The sequence below is a fragment of the Gallus gallus genome, chromosome 10 (genome assembly GCF_016699485.2).
Source record: "Gallus gallus isolate bGalGal1 chromosome 10, bGalGal1.mat.broiler.GRCg7b, whole genome shotgun sequence".
Lineage (NCBI taxonomy): Eukaryota > Metazoa > Chordata > Aves > Galliformes > Phasianidae > Gallus > Gallus gallus.
Genome location: NC_052541.1, coordinates 15,882,636 through 15,892,538, shown reverse-complemented (window position 1 = coordinate 15,892,538; position 9,903 = coordinate 15,882,636). Strand labels below are relative to the sequence as shown.

Genomic DNA, 9,903 nt, shown 5'->3' with positions numbered 1-9,903 from the left:
GATGTAATTTATTTCCAGACATTTATATTTTCCAGTGGAAGGAATATATTCACATGTGGGATTCAACCCAGTGCTCTGGCTGGAGCTGAAGTGCTAGAAAGTCTCCAGATCTCCTCTGGCAGCAGTTCATTAGGGCTGTGGATGGATGAGCTGACCGTGACCCCAGCCCTCTCCCAGGACCAGCACTTTGAGAGGGCAGAGCCTGATGCAAGAGGGGGAACAGCCTGGGCTCCACAGCCAGAGCAAGTCAACCCTCTGACTAATTTGCAGTCATCATTTGCTTCCCAGGTTATCTCCTTTAACACACAATTTGATGGTATCCTTAGCAGAGCCTTAGTATTCCCCCCCCCCCAGAGAAAGACAAAGAGCTGCAGTCTTCCTTGCTTCCCACAGCTCTAAGATCAGCAGTAAACACACAGCATCACTTTCTTACACAAAAGCATTTTATTTTTTGACAAATTCCATACCACAGATGCTATAAAAAACAAGCATCATTACTGGGATGAAGCACTAATAAAATGTTCCTTGAACAAAACAATCCCTGATGTGTAGGTGTGCATGAGCAGAGTGACCAACGCTTTGAGTGACTCTTCTCCATACCCATTTATTGAACACCAAGGGCAGTGGGCTGAAGAATCTGTCACTATAAACACATTGCTGAAGTGATGTCAGCTGAGCTCCACTGTTCTCCTTCACCAACCACTTCAGGCAGCCCTTTGGTGAGGCCCAACACTACAAGGCCAGCTGGAAAGGAGCATACCAATCCCCAAATATCTGCACCAGTGATACTGAAGGTGTCTGGGATCCTGCTGGGTCACTGTGGCAGAGCAGCCCTGCACTACTTTGCTGGGCACTGCAGTGCCCAGGGCAAGTCTCACCTGGCTCTGATGGACGCCACCCCCCCCAGATGGTGGCACCAGGTGCTGCAAAGCCACTGTAGTGAATCCAGTGCCATCTGCCCTCCTGGCCATGAGCATGGAGACTCCCAGACATGCCAGCTAGTCGCTGCTGCCAGAGCAATCCTTGGGCAACAGCTTGTGTGAGGGACAGGACTGTGTCCAGATGGCCCTGGATTTTGAGAAACTGCACTGAGAGAACAAAACTGAACTCATCCCTCCCACATCAGCAGTAAGGGAGGAGCTCTTTCTGCTCCATATTGCCCACACCTTGTCACCTGCCACCCCTGACAAAATCCCACTGCTGACAATGCCACCACATCACCCAGGAGAGCTGGCAGCCCCAAACAATACTGCCTGTCACCTCCCCTCTGCTGCCCACCCGAGGTCCTGCTCACTCTTCTGCCTGCCCCTTCTCCCTTCTGTGTCTCCTTCCTCACTGCAGCCTCCCATCTGTCATCCAGACCAAGCCCGAGGAACAAATCACTTTTCTCAGCACATTACACCCTTCTTCCAGACATCTTCTCCACTCCTTTTTCTTCCATTCTACAGTAAGGTCATACCTTAACCTCCCTTTCCAGATGTTTGCATGCCTTCTTTTTTTTCCATTTAATTCTTCCTTACTGTATCCCAGTTTCTTCTTCACCAAAAATGCCAGCTTGGATCCTCTGTTCAGCCACCTCTTCTACAGCAGCCTTTCGTCTCCAGTCCAGGTACCCACTCTTCACAGCACCCTGGTGGCCAACAGCCCTACCCTGCAAGATGTGTTCCTGAAGTGGGAACCTTAAAAAGCTAGAGATCATAGCAAGTAGGTTAAATGTAGCAGCCAGTCTATGACAACAATTGTTCTTTAATATTAAATGGACACCAAATATGAAGTATGTAACAATGTTATAAGATGGTGACCATTCTTCTCTTCACCAACTGAAATTTACCCTATAAATGTTTTTGCCTTGAATGAGCTCTTGCTGTGATGTTGGATGGACACCTTTTAACAAAGCACATGTTATCACACAAAAGCAGCACTCAAAAAAAAAATAAAAAGCTTTTCTATTTACTAAGATTTGTTTTTATTGGGGGTAGATTTACTAGTAGGACTAAGGAGATTGGATCGCTCTTCCCTCACCACCTAACAAAACATGGTTTCCCAAGAGAAGAAACACAAGCCTGAGGAGACCTCATCTCTATAATGGTACTATTCAGGCCCATTTGTGAAGAAAACCTGCTCTGTGCTGCAAAACCAGCTCTTCTCACTAATTAATCTCTTTGCTCCAGAAAATATAAGTGTTTCTTTCTGACTCTTCTTTTGTCTGCCCCAGGCACACCAGGAGCCCATTCTTATCTCCCTCCTCTTCTCACCAGTCTCCTCTGTATCATCAGTGACCACTGATAATCACATCAGGAAGCACCTTGACCCTCATCCCAGCACTTCGAATAGGTGCTGTGCACTAGGTGCTCAGCAGCTCAGTTTGCCAGCTTGCCTGGAGTCAGGTCTTGTTGATTGGATTACCTCTGAACAGCGCTTTAGCTGCCTTAATATCAGGAAGTTCAGTAGAGCCCCTGCGATTGTCGCCTCGTGTCTATCACTTGAGGAACACTGAGGCTCTACTTCTCCTGCTATGAAATAATGACTAACAAGAGCACTGAACTCTGACAGGCAAAAGCTCTTCAAATATTTGCAAGTGTTCTGCCATTTGTCTCTCTGTGCTCACTGGAGTTGTTAGCGCTGAGCTGGGGGTAAGGAGGAACAGCCCCCACACAGCACCTGGGTATACAGCCCAGACTGACAAGTGTGGAGATGGCTCATGGAGAGCACCCCAAAGTTGTTCCCCAGAGCTATAGGATGGGACCAATTCTGCTTTACCCAGATGTGATTCCCAGAAAGGCAGATAAACCCCACTCTGTTTTTCTGTGCGTATGCACACACATGTGCCTGGGAGAAGGAGGCACATTCAGACCACGAAGACAGAAAACAGGCAAGAGCCAAATACAATGATTTCTTACCAGGATTTAAGGATCTGGGATTTTAGGGTCCGAGCAACACAGAAGTATCAGAATCTCTCTACTTCTGAAGAGACTCTGAAAGAGACCAAGGAAATGTTAACACTTCAACAGTTAAATCAACTCTCCTTGTTCTATATAGGCCAGCAGTCCCTGATCCACAGTCCTCTGTGGTTTTCTGTAGCAAAGAAAACTCTTGTAAAGAGTTGAAATTGAGGCTAGTAGGCAGCACAAAATAAAACACTGCTTGTGGCATGTGATTAGTGTGAGTGCTGCATCATGACCCTGGTAGCAGAGGGCTCCTCCAGCTCCTTCCCATCACCTCAAGCAGCAGATTTCAGCCCTCAGCCAGGATGGACCTCATGCTCTGCAAGGCCATTTCCAAGGGACCAGGAGTGGTGACACCAGCAGATGGTTCTGTGGCCAATGAGGAAAAAAAAAAGAGGGCCTGGGGAAAAAAAAAAAGTGAAACATATTGAAAAACACCACCTTTGTAATGAAATGGAAAGCATAGCAATGACAACAGAGCAGCAAGGTCCCAGGTTACAGTAAGTGAGGATTTGCTCAAAAACAACAGCTGTGGGCACAGAAACAAAGGAAAAAAAGCTGCTTACCTTCAGAAGACCTCAGTCATACAGGGACCTCCAGCAGGAGACTCTCTCACCTCCACTGCCAGCCCTTAAATGAGGGCTGGGAAGGGCTGGCTCCTGGCTCCACCACTTCCAGTCACTCAGGTGCATTGCATTGCATTGCGTTCACCTGTGTTCTGCTGGGTTGGCCCTGCCTTCCCACCAGGTGCTCAATCACTGCTTCAGGCCGTGACTTAGCATTTCTGCTACAGTCTTCCAGGAAGAAATTCATTTACCGCTTTCTTTTAGTTCCCTCATTTAGGGGAGCCCAGTCAGGGTGAAGCTAAGTACACGCAAAGAATACCTCTTGTAATGGTGTAGAAACACCCAGATTGGAGTGAGTGCTCCAGCAGTTAGACTCAGTGATCTTTATGGATCATTCATGAACTCTTCCAACTTGGGATATTCGATGGTTCTATGATCTACAGACTGCAACCTGAGTTGATAGATAAAAATCCAGCTAGAAAACCTACGTTTTGTCTCAATACTTTTAAATGAAATCAAGATACCACTGTTAGCAATACATTCTCCATGTTTCATGGGGTACACAGAGAAAGACTGAAGCAGAGGGCAACACTGAGTGCCTCAGGAACACGCATGCATCTGAATGGTCATGCATGGAGCAAAGAGAAACCAGTTCTGCAAAGGTAGCAGGAGATCATCTTCCACTCCCTTCTCTTGGCCAGAGCTAGAGCTTATGTGTAAAAGCAGAGCTGGCTCCACCTGATGCACACTGGTCTAAGCAGTTATCCTCAATGAAATCCATGACTGTGACAGACTGGAAAGCAATACACGGATATTCTTCTCTCCCCTTGCTTCACACTTCACCTTCTTTCCTTTTGGATGCTCCTATTAAAAGCAAAAGTTACTTCATGTACATTAGGTGCTCAGCCGACATAAGCTGGACTTTTGGAAAGTTAGAGTAATTTATATACCCTCTGAATCTGGCTGAAAGCTCCTCATAAAGCACTCAAGCCCGTGCCTTGTAGAAATCTGCTCTCTGAATGAATCCAGACTATTTTAGCACAGGTTACCTTTTGATGCTTGAAAATCTGGCCAAAGAGCCATCAGCAAAGGGAAATAATGGGAGGAACAAATTATCGAATTATCAAATTTGGGACAGGTGTCCCCCAAAGAGAGGCTGGGCTGCCTGTGACCTTCCTTTGAAAGGCTCATTTTGTGCACCTCCCGTACGACCAGTTCTGTTACACATTAATCGTCTCTTTCCATAGCAACACCTGACCCTTCCCTCCCCTTGCTGTGATTATACATACATATATACAGATATATACAGATATATTTTCCCTGCCTGGGGAAAGGATGGACAGCTGACAATTTTCTGTGGCATCAGCACAATTTAATGAAAGGAAGGCTTTTCAAACAGCAAGAGAGCTGGAATGCTTCTTTAAAAAGAGAAATATGGGGAGTCATGGGATCCACAACTGTGTCAACAGCACAACAAGCTGTTATCTGTCGCTTCAGCCTGGCTCCTGCTTTCCAGAAGACTGTACCATGAGAAGTATTGAATAAATGTGGGTGACAGCACTTTGGAAATGGGCCACTGCCAGTGCAGCTGCAGGGGACAGGAGGTGCAGGGAAGAGCTCTGGGCTGGGAAAGGCGATGGTCCACTCCGAGGCTACAGCTCTCTCACAGACAATGCGGTAACGTTGGTCTGCAAGTGCCTGGCTAAAGTCCCAGCTCCACTCCTACCACTGCTGGTTACTGCTTTTTGAATGAAAAAGGTGTTTTGTGTTCGAAAAATCTCTCATGGCATTGTTCAACCTGTGGTATGTAAAGAAGGCTGGGCACAGCTCAGCCTCTTGATACCGCCTGCAAGTAGAAAGTACAAAGACAGCAGAGTTGTACCCAGGAGGAAAGCAGTGCCCAGCAGTGGAGCACGTAGGGGCTGGAGAGCAATTCCTTCCAGAAAATACAGTGTTTACAGGAAAGCAGAAGTTCGGACAAATACAGAAGCAAGAATTAGATCTGTGCACAAATTATAACCAAAGGGGAAAAATGTGATCAGGTCCAAAAGCACACCATTGAGCCAGAGTCAAGAAAGATCTGCTAATAAAGATCCCTTGGAACAAGGGATAGTGTCTCTTGATAAAGCAAGTAACACACATGAGTTCCACCCAGCACTGGGCACAGATTGCTGCCACAGTGCTGAAAGGTCTGGGTGAGAAGAGCGGGTCCTATAGGTTGGTCCAGTATGGTTGGTGTCAGTTTGGAGAAGCATTTGGAGGAGTTGAATCCTATAGGACAAGCTCAGGGTAAAAGCAGATTCCCTGATTGGGTTAACAGAGAAACAAAACAGACTTTTTGCACTGATAGAGCTGCTGAATTATAAAACAATAGCTTGCACAGAAAGACACCATTGTATCTAGGAAATCCAGCACAGGATGGATCCGCAGCCTAGAGATAAGGGAGCGGGCAGGTAAATTGAAGGCTGGCAATGACCCAGCACTGCAAAAGAGAGCACTGCAAAGCATCAAGTGCATGCTACTGATACTCAGCGCTCTGATGTGAAGAAAAGGTATTATCCAGGGGAAAAAAAATCATTCATAGGGGCCAAGAGATTAAGGGAGCATGTTTGTTCCAACTGTGAGGAGCAGGAGGCAGCCTATCAACATACCAAAATATCTTAGCTTCTCTCGTTAGAGCTGATTATTTTTTTTTCCTCTCCCCAGTGAAATAGATGTCCAGTTGGTTGTGCCTGAAACATTTTGATTCATCCCCAAAGATCCACGCTGAGGATAAAGCTCGGGGGCTGTGGGGCCGTCAGTCGGGATCCCGGGGTTCACGGCCCCGCAGCAACGCCGCCAGGGAGGCTGAAACAAAGCGGGGTTGAAATTCCCAATTTGTTAACCTTATGGGCCCTGTGAGGCTGCTCACAGCCATAAGAGTGAAAAAGGATGGGGAAGGGGGAGGAAAAAAAGAAATACAGTGCATTCCTTGCTTGATATTATTATCCCTGGGCCGGCGTGGGCTGGGGACCACTGGGGCAGAACAAAGAGCCAATGCAGACGTTGGCGTGCTCAGACAGAGGGTCCCACTTGCTGAATGAGCCAAAAACTTTTGACTTTTTAATCCCAACCTCAGTCAGAAGGTTATTAGACCAATGACCGCTGGGCCTAAACCAACAGCCAGCCCCCAGCCAACGATTCCTCCCGATTATGCTAATAAAACCCAGGACTGCTTTGAAGCCAAAGGATGTTTCTGCTCTCACCGTCCACTGAGAACCACATGTGACGCTCCCTGAGCGTGGTTCCTCCGGCATTCTTGTGCACCACTGATGAAATATGGTCCCACTAAAGTCAGAGGCAAATTGTGTTCAGCTGTGTTTCAGTAATGCAAATACGCTCACGTGTAGGTGTAAAAAAAGCTGCTTCCAATACAAAATAAGAAATTCTCAGGCAAAGACACCTTCTTTAAATAAACCTGAAGGGGGAAAGCCAGCAGGGATCTGTTAGCAGGAAAGTTTGAAGCAGTAAAGCTCTCACTGGAGGGCTGTATCCTTCCTTGGTATTCACACAAAGCTCTGAACCCTGAGGCTGAGTTAAGGGTTCATCTCTAGAAAGATATCCAAACCTGATGGTAAAGACTGAGATGATAACAAACTCACTGAATCCTGCAAAATAACAGTTCAAGATACATTATGCAGCTTTAAAACGCTGTTTAATTGTGACATCTTATAAATAAGATGCTGGAAACACAAGAGATCAAATTCTGGTCCCAATGTATGGCTGCAGCTCCGGTCCATCCCCACATGCACCCAGCACAGGTTTTGTTGTGTTCTACCTTTGTACCAAGATGTGACTCACTGACAGGAGGTGTAAGCCAGGAGAGCCCGAGTGATCCCCAAATAAACCCCCTAACAGGCAAAGTTCTTTTCCATTTCTTTAAGTTATCATCTTTTTGATGCAATTCATTGCACTGGAAACAGCACAGTGTTGCCCACGGGAACTTTTCTGGGCTCCACATGAAGTTGCTTTATTCTCTCCTGGAGAAGAGTGTACCCAGATTGCCCTTAGCCCATTCAAACGCCCAAAGGTTTAACCAGAATGCGACTTTAATTTTCTTTACCATTTCATACCCCGTTTTTACGAAGAATCCCGTCTGCTTTAGGGCACGCTGAAGCGCTGGGTGGGGGGCAGAGCTCGCAGGAGCATCCCCGAAGGTTCCCTAAACCCCGAATCAATGGCAAAACAAATCGCTGCCCCGTTCCGGCTGTGCGCATTCGGGACGCTGGGCTGGAAATCGCCCTCGCGGCACCGCGCATTCCCTGCGCTCCTCCGCTCCCCTCCGCGCAGCCGGAGCCGCGTCCGCGCAAACCCCGCGGGTGGAGGGAAAGGGTGGTGAAAAGGACCGATGGGGGGAGCGCAAAAAGCGCGCAGAACAGGCGCGGATGCGATGCGGGAGTGGGTGCGCGGGATCCGCGGGTTTGGGGCCGCAGCCCGCGGCCCACCCGGAGCTCCGACACGGCCTGAGAGCGCAATTAGCATTATCTTGATGAATTTATAGGCAGCGAGTCCTTGCTGTGCCTTTCAGAAGTCTCAGGGCACTGTGTCCCCATCTGTCCCTTTATGATTATTAGTTCCTTTTTTTTTTTTTTTTAATTTTATTTAATAGTAATCGTTGACCTAATATATATGGCTGGGGGAAAGGGGGAAGATGCGGCTCCTACAACGTCAATCAAAACTCTTCCTGAAGCCCTCCCCACATGGACGCTTTCTATCTCCCAGCGGTACCGGCAAGATGTTCTTAGCCAAATACATGATTCTATTAATGAGCACTTATATTTGCTAAGGAATGCAAATTCTTTCTCTCCGTGTATTATTAGCCGTATCAGAATGTTTGTCCTTTCAGTCCTCTTTGAAGTTGAAGGAGGAAAGGCTGTTATGTGGCTCTGAGAAGAAAAAAAAAAAAGGAGAGAGAGAGGAAAAAAACACTTCTAACTCCTCCGGGTTTTTATTTGTTCTCTTGCCAAAAACGCCAAAGGTAGCAAAAGTTACAGAAATTATTTAAAATGTGTGGGTTTTTTTTTTTTTCCTCCAAATTAGGTAGATTTTTTTTTTCCAACTGATCGTCCCCTTTGAGTAATAACGGGATCTAATGAACAGCCTGCTTTGAATTGACTCGATAAAATAGCCTCTGTGATGCTCGAGAGAATCTATTACGAGTTGGAAGGGAATAAATCCCATTGCCGCCCCGACCGCGGGAACGCTGCGCGCAGCGCACGGAGCCGCACCCCCCCCCACCCCCCCACCCCCCAACCCGAGGGCCGCCCCATCCCAGCGCTGAGCCCGGGGGGTCGGGAGGTCCCGGTGGGGCTGAGCCCACTGCCCGCTGCCCGACCCCGCGCTGCGCGATGCGGTGCGGAGCGACTCCCACAGCGCTCCGTGGGACCGCTTCCCCCGGGCGCAGCGCAGCCTTTGCGAGCGCAGCGGCTCGGCTGTAGTTTTTCTTGTGGATAAACGGGGGAAAAAAAGCATAAAGAGAGCCCGTGAGCCGGCGAAACTTTTGTCGTGTATCACTTTTCCTCTTGAAAGGTGTTATAACAGCAATTCAATTACAGTAAATAGTGTACATCATCTTCACAGCTGGAAAATTCTGTAACTAACTGTGACCAAACGCTGTAAAGGAATATAGCTTAACCAGTATTACTTTTTTTGTCGCTGACCACAGGTTAATTAATTTCAAGGAGCTTAGTATATCTAAACAGAAACACACTGAGATGCTGGCAAGAAATCATAAAATATAAAACGTGGAATTAGGGAGATCATGTGAAATCTCCGCAGCGCTATCGGTGCCTGGGAACGGTTCCGGCCGCCCCCCTCTCAGAGCCCCCCCCGGTTCCCTCTCCCCCAAACCCAGCGGGTCCGCAGCGCTCTGCTGACCCCAGAGGTGCACACGCGGGTGGGGATGGATGTGCCACACACTGAGACATCCGTGTGCTTAGAGCCCACTGCGCTGAAGTGCAGCGGTATGTATACATATAGATATATATACGTTTCAGGCCGTAGGTATAGGCTTTAGCCGAGCATCCTTTTTCAGCCCGAAGGTAAAACGTCAGGGCTGTGAGGTGCGGGCATAATGCCGGTGCGGTCTGAAAGCAACCCTAAATCACCCATGTAAAAAACCCGAGTGAAACTCCCCATAAGTCAAGCGCAGCTCTCTTCTCAATTAATGGTAATATTAGCTGCCGTCTCCTGTTGCAATTTGGAAGATTTAAGGGGGATTTAATTTACTCGCGGCTATATGAAAAGGCGTTCTGTGCCGCAGGAGGTGTTCGCAGTTCAGCACATGGAAGTGATGTTTCCATCTCACGGAGGAGCCCCGTGCCCTGCCCCAGCCCTTCCCCTGTGCCCGCGGG

The 9,903-nt window shown here is 47.9% G+C and overlaps 1 long non-coding RNA gene and 1 other non-coding gene across 2 annotated transcripts; both read right to left on the bottom strand.

The window, feature by feature from the left end:
* Positions 1-431: 431 nt before the first annotated feature.
* LOC124417109 lies at positions 432-3,551 on the bottom strand. The gene is made up of 3 exons (XR_006931070.1): positions 3,512-3,551; positions 2,901-2,975; positions 432-1,688 (listed from the first exon to the last, which is right to left on the bottom strand). It is a non-coding gene; the product is annotated as an uncharacterized LOC124417109 (long non-coding RNA).
* A 1,776-nt stretch (positions 3,552-5,327) lies between these two features.
* On the bottom strand, positions 5,328-5,416 carry MIR1680 (microRNA 1680). Its single transcript, NR_035173.2, has one exon. It is a non-coding gene; the product is annotated as a microRNA 1680 (primary transcript).
* Between the last annotated feature and the right edge of the window lie 4,487 nt (positions 5,417-9,903).